Here is a 19,303-nt window from a genome sequence, read left to right on the forward strand (position 1 = left end):
TTTGGTTCGCAGGCCAGTATTCAATCCAATGAACCACACCAATCAGGGCTAAAGCCAAAAATCTTGATTCCTCCCTTTCTCTTGCTCATCCTTCATTCTAGAAAATCTAGTTGGGTCTACTTAAACAATTGATCCAGAATCTAACCACTTTTCCTACCTACACAGCTTACCCTGGCTGGTCCAGTCACCACAAACATTCCTGGACAGTTACAGTAGTCTCTTGGTTTCTTGTGTCCTCATTGGCCACCAGTCTGTTCTCAGCTCTGCCTCTAGAGGGAGCCTGTTAAGATGTGATTCAGATCACCCACCTTTTCTGTTCTCACCTTCTTTGGCTTCCTCAGCCTCTGTTTCTAGGCATGATATCTGCCTTTCCTCTTTCTGTTTCTACCAGATATAAGAGGACCCTGTGCTTCCCTGAACTCTCAACTGTCTCACCTCCAGCTACAGTAGGGCCTCAAACAATGTCATTTGGTTCAATGTTGTTTTGTTGAAACTCTAATGAGGTATGGTAGGAACCTACCTCTTGTTTATATCTATTAGCCTATGGTATTATTTCACTTAAAGTTATCAATACTATTAAGTGAGGACTTACTATATTTCCACATTCTGGTTCCTGTGGCTACAGTACTCTAAGCATCACATCCCACTGGTTACCAAAAACTGGAACCATTCCATAAAAACTTTAAGGATTCTGGATCATAGGCTGAAATGATCCCACCAAGGGTAGGAAGACAGAAAGGCAAAGAGTCAAAGGATACTTCATCCCGTATATGAGGAAACTGGGTTAAAATATTGGGGGACTTTTCAGGTACCTGACAAGAGAAAAGTTTCAAGGTGTCCTAAATTAAATTACAGTAGGCCAGAATGTTAGAGGAGGAGACAAGGAAGGTAAATCAGTTCACTTAGCCAAGGGCCAAAACCAACAAATCTCTGCTCACATTTCTGAATGTATGTTGAAAGTGAATCAACTTCCTTCCAGGTCTCTATTTCAGCACTTACATAAAGCAGCTGTCCCCAATCTTTTTGGCACCAAGGACTGGTTTTGTGGAAGGCAGTGGGGATGGTTGCAGGATGATTCAAGTACATTACATTGAAGCTCACATCCTGCTGCATGGCTTGGTTCCTATCAGGCCCAGACTGGTACCAGTTTATGGCCCAGAGGTTCAGGACCCCTTATGTAGGAAGAATAGCCTACCACCAGTATCCATGGCATCACGCTTACACATGAACTTTCTAGACTGTTATCCACAACCAATCCAACTTCTTACTTATTTCCAAACTAGTCCTGCTTCACCTTTTTTGGCCTTAAAGTTTATCGTTTAACATGTTTAAGCTGTGCCTATCAGCATTGAGGTTCACACTGCATGCAAGCCTCAGACTCTCCCGTATAAAATGCATACAAGGCTCAGGGCATCCTTTACAGGAATTCAGGGACAGAGGCCCTAGTGAGTGTGGCTCTAGCCCAGGAACAGTGACTTCTAGGTAAATGTAGTTTTTGTGCTGCCTCCATGACCTTCTCATTCTCCATGGAAACAAATGGAAAGGCACTCAAGAAAAAAAGTGTCTCAAGATAACCCAGACAAGGGTGGAGCTTTGCTTCCTCTTAAAGAGACACTTCTAGTCACTTTGTATATTTCAACTGTTATACTCTTCAGCCCTAAGATTTTTATTTGGTTTCTTTTCTTAATTTCTATCTCTTTTTTATATTTTCATTTGGCAAGAATTTATTCTGGTTTCTCTTAGCTCTTTGACATATTCAAGACAATATATCACTATGTGTAAATCTTTAAAGCCCCACTGCCTTCCACAAAACCAGTCCTTGGTGCCAAAAAGATTGGGGACAGCTGCTTTATGTAAGTGCTGAAATAGAGACCTGGAAGGAAGTTGATTCACTTTCAACATACATTCAGAAATGTGAGCAGAGATTTGTTGGTTTTGGCCCTTGGCTAAGTGAACTGATTTACCTTCCTTGTCTCCTCCTCTAACATTCTGGCCTACTGTAATTTAATTTAGGACACCTTGAAACTTTTCTCTTGTCAGGTACCTGAAAAGTCCCCCAATATTTTAACCCAGTTTCCTCATATACGGGATGAAGTATCCTTTGACTCTTTGCCTTTCTGTCTTCCTACCCTTGGTGGGATCATTTCAGCCTATGATCCAGAATCCTCAATAAATCACTATGTATATCACTATCTTTAAATCTTTTAAAGATTCTCTAGTAAATCTAAAGCATTCTTTTTAGTAAATTCAATGTCTAGGCTTCTTCAGGGACAATTTCTTGTCATTCCTCCCCCATTCCCTGTGAAAGAAACATTCTTTCTTATTAATTGCATGCCTCATAAATAGTTGTTAAAAAACAAACATTTTAAGTAGTATATAATGTGGAAACCTTAGAAATCAGATTCTTTCCCACCCACAGGGTTTTTTGTTGCTGCTCATTTAGGTTGTAGTTGTGTTCTTGTATAGTAATTATAAGCTATTTTTGTTAAGAATGGATTCTTTGTCATGTATAGCCTCTGAATTCTCTGTTCCATTAGCATGCTGATACAGATATCTAGCAATTTAATACAAATATCTTTAAACCCATAAAGCAAAAACAAAGCCAAAAATAAACAATAAGTGACCAACAATGAAGTTCTAATCCAAACATGCAATACCCTTAACGTAAGAATAAACTAGAAAAAAAGCCCCTAAGACTTCCGCCAAGATGGAGACGTAGGTGGAACCACCTTGCCTCTGTGCACAACCAAATCTAAGAACAACTATTTTTAACAACAATAAACACAATGAAGCCACACAGAAAATCGACAATACGGAGTCCAAAGACAACTAAATGCTCAGCTAAACCGGTAAGAGAAGCGAAGCCAGCAGCGGAGCAGGTTGGAAAGAAAAAATCCCCAGGTGGTGCGCGGTGCGCAAGCAGCCGACGGGCTAGCTACGGGAGCACACAGGGAAGAGGCGCGGCGGTCTGTCTGCGGTCGCACATCTGTGTGCGGATAAACCAGTGAAAAGGAAAGCCTGCGCGGGGCAGCAGGCTCGCACAATTTCAATCGGATAAACAGGCCCGAGGGGAGTGGTGTGACTGGACGGACTGGGCTAATGGAGAGGACCGCCATTGCTCCCTCTCTGACCACGCCCCCACACACAGCGTCACAAACCAGCGACCTGGGTCACCCCGTCCTGGTAAACAACTAAGGCTTTGCTCCGCTTACTTAACAGCACGAATAAACCAAAAATGGCTCTAGGACAACTCAGAGCCCCAGAACCGATCAATCTAAACGATGAAGAAATAGCCAGTCTTTCAGATGCACAGTTCAAAACACTGGTTATCAGGATCCTTACAGAACTGGTTGATTTTAGTCACAAATTAGAGAAATATATGGAAGCTAAACTAATTGAAATGAATGGTAATACAAAGGAAACCAATAGTAATGGAAAGGAAATTGGGACTCAAATCAAGGGAGTGGACCAGAAGGAAGAAAAAAATGATCAAACAGAAAAGAATGAAGAAATAAGAATTCAGAAAAATGAGGAGAAGCTTAGGAACCTCCAGGACATCTTTAAACGCTCCAACATCCGAATTATAGGGGTAGCAGAAGGGAGAAAGGAAAGCCACCAGTGGAAAACTTATTTGAACAAATAATAAAGGAGAATTTCCCCAATCTGGCAAAGGAAATAGACTTCCAGGAAATCCAGGAAGCTCAGAGAGTCCCAAAGAAGTTGGACTCAAGAAGGAACACACCAAGGCACATCATCATTACATTAGCCAAGATTAAAATGAAGGAGAGAATCCTAGAAGCAGCAAGAGCTAAGGGGACAGTCACCTACAAAGGAGTTCCCATCAGACTGTCAGCTGATTTCTCAAAAGAGACCTTACAGGCAAGAAGGGGCTGGAAAGAGGTATTCCAAGTCCTGAAAACCAAAGACCTACAACCAAGATTGCTCTATTCAGCAAAGCTTTCATTTAGAATGGAAGGACAGATAAAGTGCTTCTCAGATAAGACCAAATTCAAGGAGTTCATCATCACCAAGCCCTTATTATATGAAATGTTAAAGGGACTTACCTAAGAAAAAGAAGATAAAAAAGATGAACAGTGAAAGGACAGAAAACTCACAGTTAGTAACAACCACACCTAAAACAAAAGCAAACTAAGAGGACAGCTAGATCAGGAGCAGAACCATAGAAATGAAGATCACATGGAGGGTTAGCAACAGGGGAGTGGGAGGAGGAGAAGGGGGGAGAAGGTACAGAAAATAAGTAGCATAGACAGTAGATAGAAAATAGATAGGGGGGAGGGTAAGAATAGTAGGGGAAATACAGAGTCTAAAGAATTTGAGACACGTGTTCATGAACTAAAGGGGGAAATGGTGGGGGAGGGGTATACAGGGTGGAGGGGAATGGAGGGGGGAATAGAACAAATGTAATGGCATAATCAATAAAAATTTTTAAAAAAACACCAAAATCAAATTTAAAAAATTAAAAGACTAATGGCACTAGAGATGATTTTAGCCTTTTAATGTTGCTTTTTCATATTTTTTAAATTTTCAATGACTTGTGTTTATAGTCAGATCATTAAAGAAATTAATGGCATTTGAAAACAAATGTGACCGTTGGAGAAAATAAAGGATAATATATGTATGCAATAAAAAAAAGAAAAGAATTAATTATTTTAATTTTAATGTTAGTGTGATATAGTTGAAATGAATTTTTAGTGACTTGAAACAGATGCTGTATATGACATAATTTTATAAAATTCAGATCTCTGTATAAAGCAAGAATGACAACAGCCAACCAACTTCATATAAATGTGTATACAAAAAAAATAAAAAGAAAAAAGCCCCTAGAGGCTTATTTATTTTATAAGTAGAGTTAAGTTTAGTGGAAAATATCACTCTTGAAAATTTATAACTAACAATAAGATTTCAAATAAATTTACATTTTGAATACATTAGCTGATAAGGAAAAAACTTTAAGCTAAGATATCAGATCAAAGCGGTCCGGGTTTTGTAGTATTCCTAAGCATCCGACAGAAAGGAATGCATAAAAACTGGAGGAAAATTCCTTCCAGTTTTAAGAAAAATCTCCAATAATTACCAAGGAATTTTCCAGCCCTGGATGGTGTAGCTCAGTGGCTTGATCACAGGCCTGTGAACCAAACAAATTTTCCAATGACAGGATCTAAAAAAAACTTTTAAAGCACATGAAACACACAGTGAAATAGGAACCAGGAACAAGAGTCAGCAGAAGAAAAAGAGTCATGCCCCTAAATACTTCGAATATTTGCATTATTATATAAAATAATTATGTTTAGTATGTATGGGAGGCATTGCTCCCAGTCTCTAGATGGGATTCAGAGGCAGGGAAAGTCCCGTAATATGTATACAGCCACAAGATGAAGTTAGTCAAGCCTGTCTTCCCAGCAGTGGGCAGTGGGAACAGATTCTGCTGGCCAGCATTTATATGACTTTGGCATACACTTTACCACACTGAACCTCGGTTCCTCATCTATAAGGCTAGGCTGATTACTCTCAAGGTTGCTGAGAGATTTAAATATGGTAAGTAATACATGTGACCTACCAATCTTGGTCTGTGGAAGAGCTCACTGTAGCTGCTATGTTGTCTTCCCCCACCTCCACAAAACCATTACTTACTTAGTGGTGGAAAGCATCCTGAAGGGATTCAAATTCAGTCACAGGTGCAGTTCCTACTATACGTTCCCACCCCCATCAGAATGCCCAATCTCTTATCTTAGAAGTCAGCACTCTCCCATGAATTACAAGGCCTTATAGCTGGAATCTTCTAGACAGACATCTGGACATGGTATGTTGACAAAACTACTAGTGATCAGCCAAGTGGCTTCTGTGGGATGTCTGGCAAGGATGGCTCCATTAACATAAAGAACTTGAGTGCATTTTATCCTTCAAAAGGGGAGGTTAGGAAATCAGGTGAAGCCTCAAGAGATAAAAGAAACATCAAACCACACCACACCCTCATCGTAATGGCCTAGAGTAAGGCCTGCAATGTTGTTTGGAAAGTGACTCTTGGGTCTGAAAAGGTAAAGAGAGATCCCTTCCAATTACCTGTACCACAACGGTATCCCAAGGTGTATTTGAGAAGTTCTTGGAAAGCTCCCTCCAATGGTGCAGAAGAAGAAAGAGGAGTCACTTTTCTGGGATGGGGGAGCAGTCTAGGGGAAGGATGAGGGAGGACTTGACAGTGCCCCAAATGAATCTGTGGATCCCTGGAAGAGGATGTAGGATGCAATCAAACATGTAAGAATTATTTGTTCAATGGGCTTTCTACCCAGTCCTCTCTGACACTTACAGATAAAGCAGGACCTTATCCCCACTGTTATCTTGGGTATCTCAGACCTGAAAAGGACAGGGGAGCTTTGTGAAGGCTGAATTCTCTCTTGGCATAGGACTCACAAAATGGCCCAATGAGTTCCAGGAAAGAGGAAAATGAGAGAATTTGGGAGTCATGGGGCACAGGGCTTGGGGTGCTAAGATACAGAACAGGTGTTTAAACAATATAGGTAGCCAGTAGTATAGTTTGAAGAAGATCCACACACTTGTGTAGGAGTGGCCAGAGTCAGGGAGGTCTTTTTAATCTTATGGCACACATGAACTAATTACTGAAATTCTGCAGCACACCAAAATGCACTATTTTTTGCCAATCTGACCAAAAAAAAAAGGTACAGTTTGATTCACTCACACCAGACGGCTTTTGTTGTGTTGGCTGTTGTCATTTTTAAAAATTTGACAATCTAAGGGAAAAGAAGTCAGTACCCTTGATAAAATAGTTAAGTATCAAATGTTATAAAACTTTTTGTGGCACACCATTTGAAAATTGCTGATCTACAGGCCCATCATTTTATGTGTGGCCCATCCTTGACTGAAATGTTGTTATGCAGCACATGATTATATAGGGTTCTCTACTATCCATGCTTTCTTGGATAACATAACCCTTATGGATAAGCGGGACTAACGTAGAATCTAAGAAAGCCAAACTCATGGAAACAGACTAGAATGATGGTTTTACTGGGGCTTGGGAGTGGGGGAAATGGGGAGATGTTGGTCAAATAATACAACTTTCAGTTATAAGATGAACAATTCTTGGGATCTGATGTATAGCATGGTGATTATAGTTAAAAATACTGTATTGTATAATTGAAAGTTGCTAATATAAATCTTTATTTTTTAGTTCTTTTTTGTAAGAAAACAAATGGTCATTTATGTGATGAGTTGGAGGTTTTAGCTAATGGTATGGTGGCAATCATTTTGTAATGTATAATTGTACCAAATCAACGGGTTGCACACTTTAAATCTACACAACGTTATATATCAATCTTACCTCAATAAAGTTGGTGGAAAAAAAAATTAAGGAAATTTCCACAATAAAAATGAAAGGCTACATACTGTGTCATTCCAACTATATGACATACATGAAAAGAGAAAACTATCGAGATGGTAAAAAGATAAGTGATTTCCAGGGGTTGAGGGCAGGGGTGAATAGACTGAGCACAGAAAACTTTTAGGACAGTTAAATACTCTCCATGTTAATATAATGATATCTACATATCTTGTATACTTGTCTAAACCCATAGCATGTACAATACCAAGAGTTAACCCTGAGGTAAATTATGGACTTTGGTTGATTATGATGTGTCAGTATAGATTCATAAATTGTTACAAAATACCATTCTGGTGCTGAATGTTCATACTGGAGTTAGGAATTATATGGGAAATCTCTGTATCTTCTTTACAGTTTTGCTGTGAACTTACAAAAAAGAACTAAAAAATAAAGTCTTAAAAGATAGCTATGGTACTGGGTAAGAGTGAACTGTTATTTACTGATAATTTAATTAAAAAGTTAATCATACAATAAATTCTGTAAGGACTAGTAAACGAATTCAATAATGTTTCAAAGTACAAAGTTAACATACAAAATTCAGTTGTTTTTATACATAAAAATATACAACCTGGAAAGGTAATTCAAAAATAATTACATTTACAATATCATGAAAAGAGTAAAATACTTAGGAATAAACTTAATAAAGGATGTGGAAATCTTGTAGACTAGAAAGCATTGCAGAAATAAATTAAAGGAACACAAATAAATGGAAAGACATCCTGTGTTAAGGCATTGGGAGATTAACACCATTAAGTTATTATCGGTACCCAAAGTGGTCTACAGATACAGTGCAGTACATTTCAAAATTCCAACATTTTTTTACAGAAATAGAAAAATTTACCCTAAAATTTATATGGAATCTCTATGAACTCCAAACAGTCAAAACAACTTTGAAAAAAAAGAAGAAAGTTATATATCTCCCATTTTCCAATATCAAAACTTACCACAAAATTTTGGTAATCAAAACAGTTTGGAACTCACATAAAGACAAACAGACCAATGAAATAAAATAGAAAGCCCCAAAATAGTACCTCACATATTGGACAAACAATTTTCAATGAGGGTGTCAAGACCATTCAAAGGGATTAGGACAGTCTTTTTAGCAAATGGTTCTGGGAAACTGAATACCCAACATACAAAATAGTGAAGCTGATTGCTTACCTTACACCATACACTAAAATTGATTGAAAAAGCCTCAAAAAACTAAGTATCAGAGCTAAAACTCTTAGAACAAAACATGAGGGGAAAACTACATAACATTAAACATGGATTTGTCTGTGATTTCTTGACTATGACACCCAAAGGACAGATAAGAAAACTAAATAAAAAACAAAATTAATTGAACTTTATCAAAATGACTGCATCGAATGATACTATTGATAGAGTGAAAGGTAACCTATGAAATGGATAAAACTACTTGCAAATCGCATAGCTTTTAAGAAGTTAATATCAAGGATATATAAAGAACTCCTCTAACTAAAAAACAAAAAATATATTAAAATATAGGTAAAGGAATTGACTAGACATCTATCTCTCTAAAGAAGATATACAAGTGGCCAATGAGGACATGAAAAGATGCTTAACATTACTATCTATTAAGAAGCTGTAACTCACTTCTATTAGAATAGCAATTATCAAAAATCAGAAAATTGAAAAAAAATTTGGTGAGGATGTGGAGGAATTGAAAACCTTGAGCATTAATAATGGGAATGTAACATGGTCCAGCCACCATGAAAAATAATATGGCAGTTCCTCAAAAATAAAAATATAATTACCATATGATCCAGCAATTTCACTTCTGAGTATATATATTCATAAGAAGTAAAATTGAATAGGAACTTGAATAGGCCCATGTTCATAGTAGTATTGTCCAGAATAGCCAAAAGGTACAAGCAACCAAAGTGTCCATCAAATTATAAGTGGATAGACAAATGTCTATTACTCAGCCTTCTGACTCATGTTTCAACATGGATGAAACTCAAAGACATTATGTTAAGTGAAATAAGTCACAAGAGAACAAATACTATATGATTCTACTTATATGTGCTTTCTAGGGTAGTCAGATTCATAGAGACAGAATGTAGAATGAGGCACCCAACCCTGTGCACCACAAGAGAATCCCAAGGTATAGGAGACCATTCTGCTGGGCATGGGCCCAGCTCCCACTCAGAAAAGCCAGTGGAAAGCAAAGTCTGGTACACAGGACTCATGCCCATGGATCGGATCTCTCGTGGGGAATCAGGCCTGCATAGTACCTAGGCTTTTTTGAGGCTTGTTTTTTGCTAAAACTCCCTTACCCTGATTTGAGGCAGCAAACATTTACTGCATGTCTTTAAAGTAATTTCCTAAAATCTATGCTAAACCTTCCAAGGACGAGAGTAACCAGTTCAACCACTTTTCCCTTTATGTTTGCAAATATCCTTTTTTTTTAAAAAAAAAATGTAATTAGCAACATCCTCTCCTTTGTTTTCTGTAAAAGGTAACCACCTAAATTGAACCTGTGCTTAGTAAATGAGGACCATCCTCAATGTAATGTGCCCAGAAAAGCAATAAAAGCTTGTCAAGACAAGGGTTGGTGTGCTCTCCTCTCGAGAGTGGTCGGGGCACTCCAAGGTACTCTCATCTTGAGAGAGTGGCTGTACTGTCCTCTCCACAGGACTTTGTAGTCCATGTGAATTTGTCTTGTCTCATCCACAATGCCTCAGACACTGCTGGCCAGTGACCACATCACCAAGGTATACCTGAGAAGCTCTCACAAATCTCCCTCCAACAGAGTAAAAAGAGGAGGGATCATGTATCCCCTCTGATGGGATGGGGATGGGTAGTCTGGGGCAGAACAAAATGAAGCTTCTGAGGAGGTCTTGACAGTCTTCCAGATGAAACTGTAGGCACCTCGGAAAGGTTGGGAGCTGCAATGAGTTACTTTTCTGAGTCAGCTTCCTCCTGCTGCTCTCATGGGATCTAGTAGTTAAAACAGGGCCTTGTCCCACAACTTATGGGAGCAGTTGAGAGAAGATTCACTCTAATTCTTGTGTGGGGTACAGTATGTCTAGGGGGCAGGGGCCCTTTTGGAAAATGCCTACTTTCCTGGCATGCAAGGCACAAAACAACCTCTTCAATTCTACAGGGGGGGAAAAAGTTTGTGGAAGTTATGGGGCAAAGAGCTTCGGGTGCTAGGATAAAGAAACAGGTGTTTGCTGCGGGACCAGTGGCTGCTGTTCCTATCTGAATATCAGAGGCCAAGTGCGCACGCCCACAGCCCTGGGGCAATGTGCACCCAAACCTGCAGGACAGGTGGCTGCCCCTCCCACCACACCCACAGGACCAGGAGAGAGCATGCCTGACTCCCCTGCCCAGAGGCACTGTGCATCCAACCCCTTCACCCTGAGGGAAGCAGCAGAGGAGAAGAAGCGCATCTGCATCCGCAGCAGCAGCCATGGGGGCAACCCTGCCATGCAGGGCCCACTGGTTCACTAAGAGGAAGGTGGAAATGCCCCCACAGAGAACTGCAGGGCTCAGGGAGTCAGCAATCTCCAGAAAGACTTAACTCAGTCTGTGTATGGGGGCGGGGCTGAACTAGCCTAAAGGGGCAGTGAGAGTCCCTAGCATCTAGGAGAGCAAAGAATGAGAAGATGGTGTGAGAATTGCCTTTAATTGGTATACCTCAAGGACAGTGCAACTGGTAGACTGAAGGCCTAGCCTGGGCGCAGAAGGGCACTGGGGGCCTGGAAATGAACTGAGGAACTGGGCTGGAGGCTGGGTGAGTGTGGCTTAGGAAGGGAGAAAAGCAAATCTAATTCCTCCTCAGCCAGCTGCAGCCAGGAAGACCAGCAAAACTGGCTAGGCCAATTTGAAGACAGCAGGAGACTTTCTTTTTTGCTTTTTAAATTTTTTTCTTTTAACTCCTTCTTCTATTCTTTCCTTTTTTAAAATTCCTTTTCCCTTTCTTTCTTTCTCTTTATGTCTCTTCTTCCTTCCTTCTTTTTTTTTTTTAATTCCTGCAAGTAAGACAATAAAACCTGGAGCTGTGAAAAGACCAGAGTTGAACCCAAAGAGGTTTCATCCCAACAGCTGAGACAGTGAGACAAATTTCACTTTGCTACTCCAGAGAATTATTGTATGTTTGTATATACAATACAAAGTTATTGTAAGTTATTTTATTATTTTTTCATTATTCTTACATCTTTTATTTTATTAGTTTCTTTGTTTAGTCTTCTTCACTTGGCTTATTAAATTGCATTGTTTGACTGGTTTTCCTTCTCTCTCATTCATAGTGTATTTTTAATTTACTGTCTTCCACTTAACCTGTATTCCATTAGCATTCTACTCTAGGTCCTATACTTCCTATTCTTGTTATCCAGATCACATAGATTCTGTCATATGATTATTGCTCCATTATTATTGTAAATAACTGCTGTTCCATACAATTGTAAATACTACACAGCACCCTGCCCAGATCTTAGTTCACTTCACTGTTTCCTGAACTTTATTATTGTTGTTGTTAACTCTATTCTTTCACACGCTACACCTATTTTCTATCTGTTACTCTCACTTACCTCATAATCTGACTTCCCACAAGCTCACTGCTTTCTAGATCCAACTCACAATCCTTCCCCTCCCCCAACAAGAGTTTTATCTTCTTTCCACCCTTTCTAAAAAGTGGCTAGTTGGGTGAATATCATGTTTAACATTAAACATACCAAAATGATCTCCTATCTCTTCTCTATTGGTTCGTACTTTAAATACCATACAATACACTCCTGCTGTCTTAAACCATTTTGCCTTCCCCCTCCACTTGATCACAAAAAATAGTGGGTGGAAGCTGTGAACATCAGGATACCTGCTGAAAGAGGAAACCCACCAACAAAGGAACCACCAACAGATAAGAACAGAAGAAGGTGAAGAAGGGAGTAGAAGCCACACTAACTCAACCCAGGACCTATCTGGAAATATGACTAAATGGTGGAGAAATCACTCAGAACAAACAATTGAACAAGAGCAAGAGAGAATCCTCAAAACCTTGTACACAAGGAAGAACCAGCTTCAACACAACCTGCCCACACCTGCACAACAGAATACAAGGTGTGGTGGACAGAGTGACCCTCAGTTAACCAGCTAGAGGGAAGGACCCAACAAAGAAAGACCCAACAACAAACAAAACCCAAAGACATACAGAAAGTCAACATAAACTACAGCCTAAGACCAGCGAGCTCAGGAGATCAAGGAGACTGCACCACTGAATTTCACAGGCCTCCTACTATAGAAGTCCACACCATAAACCCAGGGAGTCAGAACAGATCAATTTGAAAAACAGAGGCTAACAAAAAGAGTCTCACAAACAATGGAAAGACAAGGAAACGATCCCCAAATGAAAGTAGGAAGCCTCAGAAAGAATCCTAAATGAAATAGAAGCAAGCCAACAATCAGATATTGAATTCAAAGCAATGGTTACAAGGAAGCTCAATGAACTCACAGAGAATTACCAGAAACTACAGGGAAACTACAATGAACGCACTGCAAACTATATCAACATGAAAACGGAAATAGGAACTATCAACAAGGGCCAAGAGAAAATGAATAATACAATTTCTGAACTGAAGAACACAGTAGAAGGAATCAAAAGCAGGCTTGATGAAGCAAAGGATCAGATCAGTGAGCTGCAGGACAAGGTAGGAAAAAAACATCCAGAAAACAAGACAAGGAAAAGAGGCTCAGAAAGAATGAAGAAGTGTTAAAGGAAGTGCAGGACAACATGTGATATATTAATATCTGTATAATAGGGATACCAGAGGAGAAGAAGAAAAGCAAGGGATAGAAAACCTGTTTGAAAAAGTAATGATGGAAAACTTCCCTAATTTGATGAGAGAGAAAGTCACACAAATCCAGGAAACACAGAAAGTCCCAATAAAGAGGAACCCAAAGGGGCCCACTTCAAAGCACAGTGTAATTAAAATGGCAAAATTCCAAGACAAAGAGAGAATCTTAAAGGCAGCAAAGGAGAAACAGGAAGTAACACACAAGGGAGCCCCAATGAGACTAGCAGCTGACTTCTCAATGGAAACTCTCCAAGCTAGAAGAGAATGGCAAGAAATATGATAAGGAATGAGAACCAGAGGCCTATAGCCAAGACTACTTTATCCAGCAAGGCTCTCAATTAAATTGGAAGGTTACATAAGGAGCTTCCCAGACAGAAGAAGCCTCAAAGAATATACCTCCCCCAAACAGCTCTGCAAGAAATGCTAAAGGGTTTGCTTGAAGAACGGGAAGAGAAACTGTGAAAGAGAAAGGAACACAGGTATGAAAAAAATGGCAATGAATAAGTACCTATCAATAACAACCTTAAATGTAAATGGATTAAATGCCACAAACAAAAGACACAGAATACCTGAGTGTATAAGAATATATGACCAGGCACATGCTGCCTACAAGAGACCCACCTCAGAACAAAAGACCTACACAGACTGAAACTGAAGGGCTGGAAAAGAATATTCCAAGCAAATGGACAGGGGAAAAAAAGCTGGTGCAGCAATACTCATATAGGACAAAATAGACTTCAAAAAATAAGCCATAAAAAAAAGATCTAGAAGTCACTTCATAATACTCAAGGGAAGAATCTATCAAGAAGACATAAACATTGTAAATATATATGCATGCAACATAAGAGTATATGAATACATAAAGAAAATCTTGGAGGACTTCAAGAGAGATATTCACAGCAACACAATTATAGTAGGGGATTTTAACACCCCACTGTCAAAAATGGACAGATCTTCCAAACAAAATGTCAACAAAGCTATTGTGGCATTGAACAATGCCCTAGATGAAATGTACTTAACTGATATATATAGAGCTTCTCATCCCAAAGAAGCTAAATACACATTCTTTTCAAATGCACATGGAACGTTTTCAAAGATAGACCACATGATAGGACACAAAACAAGTTTCAACAAATTCAAGAAAAATGAAATCATATCAAGCATTTTCTCTGACCACAAGGGACTGAAACTAGAAACCAACCTCAAGGAAAAGATTCAAAAACACTCAAACTCATGGAGATTGAGATTGAATAGCCTTCTATTAAACAATGAATGGGTCAAGAATGAGATTAGGAAACAAATCAAAAAGTTTCTGAAAACAAATGAAAATGAACTCACAATGATCCAAAACTTACAGGACACAGTGAAGGCAGTACTGAGAGGGAAGTTCCGGTCAATACAGCCCTACCTAAAAAAGATAGAAGCATTTCAAATAAACAACCTAACCCTACACCTACAGGAACTCAAGGAACAACAACAAAAATCATCCAGAGCAAGTAGAAGGAAAGAATAATCAAGATCAGAGCAGAATTAGATGACATAGAGACTAAAACCACAATTTTAAGGAGCAATAAATCCAGGAGCTGGTTCTCGGAAAAGTTAAACAAAATCAACAAGCAAGCCTCTAAGCTGACTCATCAAGAAAAGAAAAAAAAAAGAGAGAGGTCCCTGGATTCAAAATAAATACAACAATAAATGAAAGAGATGAGATTACAAATTATACCACACAAACACAAAGGATTGTAAGATATTACTATGAAAAACTATATGCCAAGAAACTTGAAAACCTAGGTGAAATGGACAAAATTCTAGAAAAATATAATGTTCCAAAACTGAATGAAGAAGAAGCAGAAAGCCTTAACAGACCAATATGAGCTGATTAAATTGAAACTAATCAAAAAGCTTCTGAGACACAAAAGCCCTGGACTGGACGGTTTCACAGGAGAATTTTACAAAGCATTCAAGGGAGCGCTAACCCTCACTCTCCAAAGATTATTCCAAAAACATCAAGAAGATGGAAGACTCCCAAACTCTTTTTATGAAGCCAGTATCGTCCTAATCCCAAAACCAGATAAAGACATATTAAAGAAAGAAAACTTCAGGCCAATATGGCTGATGAACATAGATCCTAAAATCCTCAACAGAATATAGGCAAACCACATCCAGCAATATGTTGAAAAGATCCTACCCCAGGGATGCAAGGATGCTACAATATTCACAAATCAATAACCATAATACATGACATAAAAAAAAGAAAGACAAAAATCACATGATCATATCAATAGATGTGTAAAAAGCATTTGACAAGGTACAGCACCTATTTATGATAAAAACACTCAGCAAAGTGGGAATAAAGGGAGCATTTCTCAATATGATAAAGGCCATATATGAGAGACCTACAGCCAATATCATACTCAGTGGGCAAAAACTTAGAGCTTTCCCACTAAGATCAGGAACAAGACAAGGTTGTCCACTTTCACCACTCCTATTCAGCATAGTATTGGAAGTCCTAGCCACAGCAATTGGATACGAAAAAGAAATAAAAGACATCCAAATCTGAAAGGAGGAAGTAAAACTGTCACTGCAAATGACATGATAGTGTACCTAAAAAATCTTATAGACTCCACAAAAAAATTACTCGACCTAATAAGTGAATTGGGCACTTTTTCACTAATAAGTGAATAACTAAACAGCCAGATACAAAGTCAATACTGAGAAATCAAAGGCGTTTTTGTACACCAACAATAAAATATGAGAAACAGAAATCAGGGGGAAAAATCCGATTTGGTACAGCAACAAGAAAAATAAAGTACCTAGGAATAAATCTAACCAAGGAGGTAAAGGCCTGAACTCAGAAACCTATACAACACTGAGGAAAGAAATTAAGGAAGACAAAAACAAATGGAAGCATGTACCATGCTCATGGATTAGATGAATTAACATAATCAAAATGGCCATACTACCCAAAGCAATTTATAGATTCAATGCAATCCCTATTAAACTACCAATGAAATATTCCACAGATATAGAACAAAGATTTCAGAACCATATAGAACCATTAGTTGCATATATGGAAACATAAATGACCCCAAACAGCTGCAGCAATTTTGAGAAAGAAGAACAAAGCGGGAGGAATTGCAATACCTGATATTAAACTGTATTACAAGGTCGGACTTCTGCCAAGATGGAGGCATAGGTGAAGACACTGTGCTTTCTCACACAACCAAGTTTAGAGACAACTAAATATTAGCAATAGAAAACATAGCCAGAACACAGAAAATTGAACTTTTCGGAAGTCTGTTAACAACAAATTCTTTAGCCTGACCAGTAAGGGGCGAAACCAGCAGCTGGCAGAGCAGAGTAGCACAGGAAAACTCAGTCAGATGGACTCAGGCATGCGGAATCCAGGCATAGGGTTGGACCTAGTGAGAGACCCAGCGACCACAGGGAAACAGCGACGGAACAGGGCTGCGGGTTGAGTGTGGTCGTGCATTCATGGGCGATTGGACTGGGACCCAATGGGTCCCCACAGCAAGCGGCAGTGGAGGGCACCACCATTTCCCCACTCTGACCACACCTCCACAAACAGTGTCACAACCAGCGACCTGGGAGTCCAAGGCTCTGCTACTCACACTTAACAGGCGCGAACAGACCAAAAATGGCTCAAGAAGAACTCAAAGCCCCAGAGCCTATAAATCTAAGCAATGAAGAAATAGCAAAACTCTCAGACGCACAGTTTAAAACACTCGTGATCAGGATGCTCACAGAACTGGTTGATTATAGCCACAAATTATACAAACATATGAAGGCGAAACTAATTGAAATGAATGGAATTGCACAGGAAACCAATAGCGATGAAAAGGAAACTGGGACTCAAATCAATGGAGTGGACCAGAAGAAAGCAAATAATGGCCGAACAGAAAAGAGTCAAGAAGCAAGAATTCAAAAAAATGAGGAGAGTCTTAGGAACCTCCAGGACATCTTTAAACACTCCAACATCCGAATTATAGGGGTACCAGAAGGGAGAAAGAAAAGCCACCAGTGGAAAACTTATTTGAACAAATAATAAAGGAGAATTGCCCCAATCTGGCAAAGGAAATAGACTTCCAGGAAATCCAGGAAGCTCAGAGAGTCCCAAAGAAGTTGGACCCAAGAAGGAACACACCAAGGCACATCATCATTACATTAGCCAAGATTAAAATGAAGGAGAGAATCCTAGAAGCAGCAAGAGCTAAGGGGACAGTCACCTACAAAGGAGTTCCCATCAGACTGTCAGCTGATTTCTCAAAAGAGACCTTACAGGCAAGAAGGGGCTGGAAAGAGGTATTCCAAGTCCTGAAAACCAAAGACCTACAACCAAGATTGCTCTATCCAGCAAAGCTTTCATTTAGAATGGAAGGACAGATAAAGTGCTTCTCAGATAAGACCAAATTCAAGGAGTTCATCATCACCAAGCCCTTATTATGTGAAATGTTAAAGGGACTTACCTAAGAAAAAGAAGATAAAAAAGATGAACAGTGAAAGGACAGAAAACTCACAGTTAGTAACAACCACACCTAAAACAAAAGCAAACTAAGAGGACAGCTAGATCAGGAGCAGAACCATAGAAATGAAGATCACATGGAGGGTTAGCAACAGGGGAGTGGGAGGAGGAGAAGGGGGGGAAGGTACAGAAAATAAGTAGCATAGACAGTAGATAGAAAATAGATGGGGGGGGCAAGAATAGTAGGGGAAATATAGAATCTAAAGAATTTGAGACACATGGTCATAAAATAAAGGGGGGTAATGGTGGGGATGGGGGGGTAGGGTGGAGGGGAATGAAGGGGGGAATAGAACAACTGTAGTGGCATAATCAATAAAATATTAATTTAGAAAAAGATTTTAAAAAATAAATAATAAACTGTATTACGAGGCCACTGTAATCAAAACAGCCTGGTACTGGCATAAAAAAAAGACACATAGACCATTGGAACAGAACAAAGAACCCAGAAAAAAAGCCCAAGACTCTACAGTCAATTAATATTTGACAAAGGGAGAAGAAACATAAATTGGAGTAAAAATAGTTTCTTCAAAAAATGATGTTGGGAGATCTGGACAGCTACATGCAAAAAAAAAAAATGAAACTCCATTACCAACTTACTCCATACACAAAAATAAATTCAAGGTGGATAAAAGACTTAAATATAAATCGAGACACCATAAAAGTCCTAAAGGAAAACATCATCAGGAAAATCTCAGACATTCCATGCAGCAACATCTTCACTGATATGTCCCCTAAAGCAAGGGGCATAAAGGAAAGAATAAACAAATGGGACCTCATCAAATTAAAACGGTTCTGCATGGCTAAAGAAAATAGCATTAAAATGAAAGAGAACCAATTATATGGGAAAACACAATTGCCAATGATACCTCAGACAAGGGTTTGATATATATATATCCAAAATATATAAAGAGCTCACACAACTTCACTTCGGGAAGACAAACAACCCAATTAAAAAATGGGCAAAAGACCTGAACAGACACTTCAAGGAGGATATACAGTGGGCCCAGAGGCATATGAAAAGATGCTCAGCATCACTAGCTAGAGAGATGCAAATTAAAACCCTAATGAGATACCACCTCACACCATTGAGAATGGTCATCATAAACAAACCAACAAACAAGTGTTGGAAAGGATGCATAGAAAAGAGAACCCTAGTGCACTGTTGATGAGAATGCAGACTGTTATAGCTACTGTGGAAAACAGTATGGAATTTCCTCAGAAAACTAAAAGTGAAATTGCCTTTCGACCCAGCAATTCCACTGCTGGGATTAAACCCTAAGAGCCCTGAAACCAATCCAAAAGAACCTACGCACACCGATGTTCACAGCAGCACAATTTACAATAGCCGAGTGCTGGATGCAACCTAAGCACCCATCAGTAAACCGGTGGATCAAAAAACTATAGTACATTTGCACAGTAGAATTCTACACAGCAGAGAGAAAGGAGCTCTCCTACCCTTTGGGACAGCATGGATAGAATTGGAGAGCATTATGCTAAGTGAAATAAGCCAGGCGGTGAGGGACAAATACC

Source organism: Artibeus jamaicensis, unplaced genomic scaffold, assembly GCF_021234435.1.
Source record: "Artibeus jamaicensis isolate MK-2021 breed Jamaican fruit bat unplaced genomic scaffold, CSHL_Jam_final contig_470, whole genome shotgun sequence".
Classification (NCBI taxonomy): domain Eukaryota; kingdom Metazoa; phylum Chordata; class Mammalia; order Chiroptera; family Phyllostomidae; genus Artibeus; species Artibeus jamaicensis.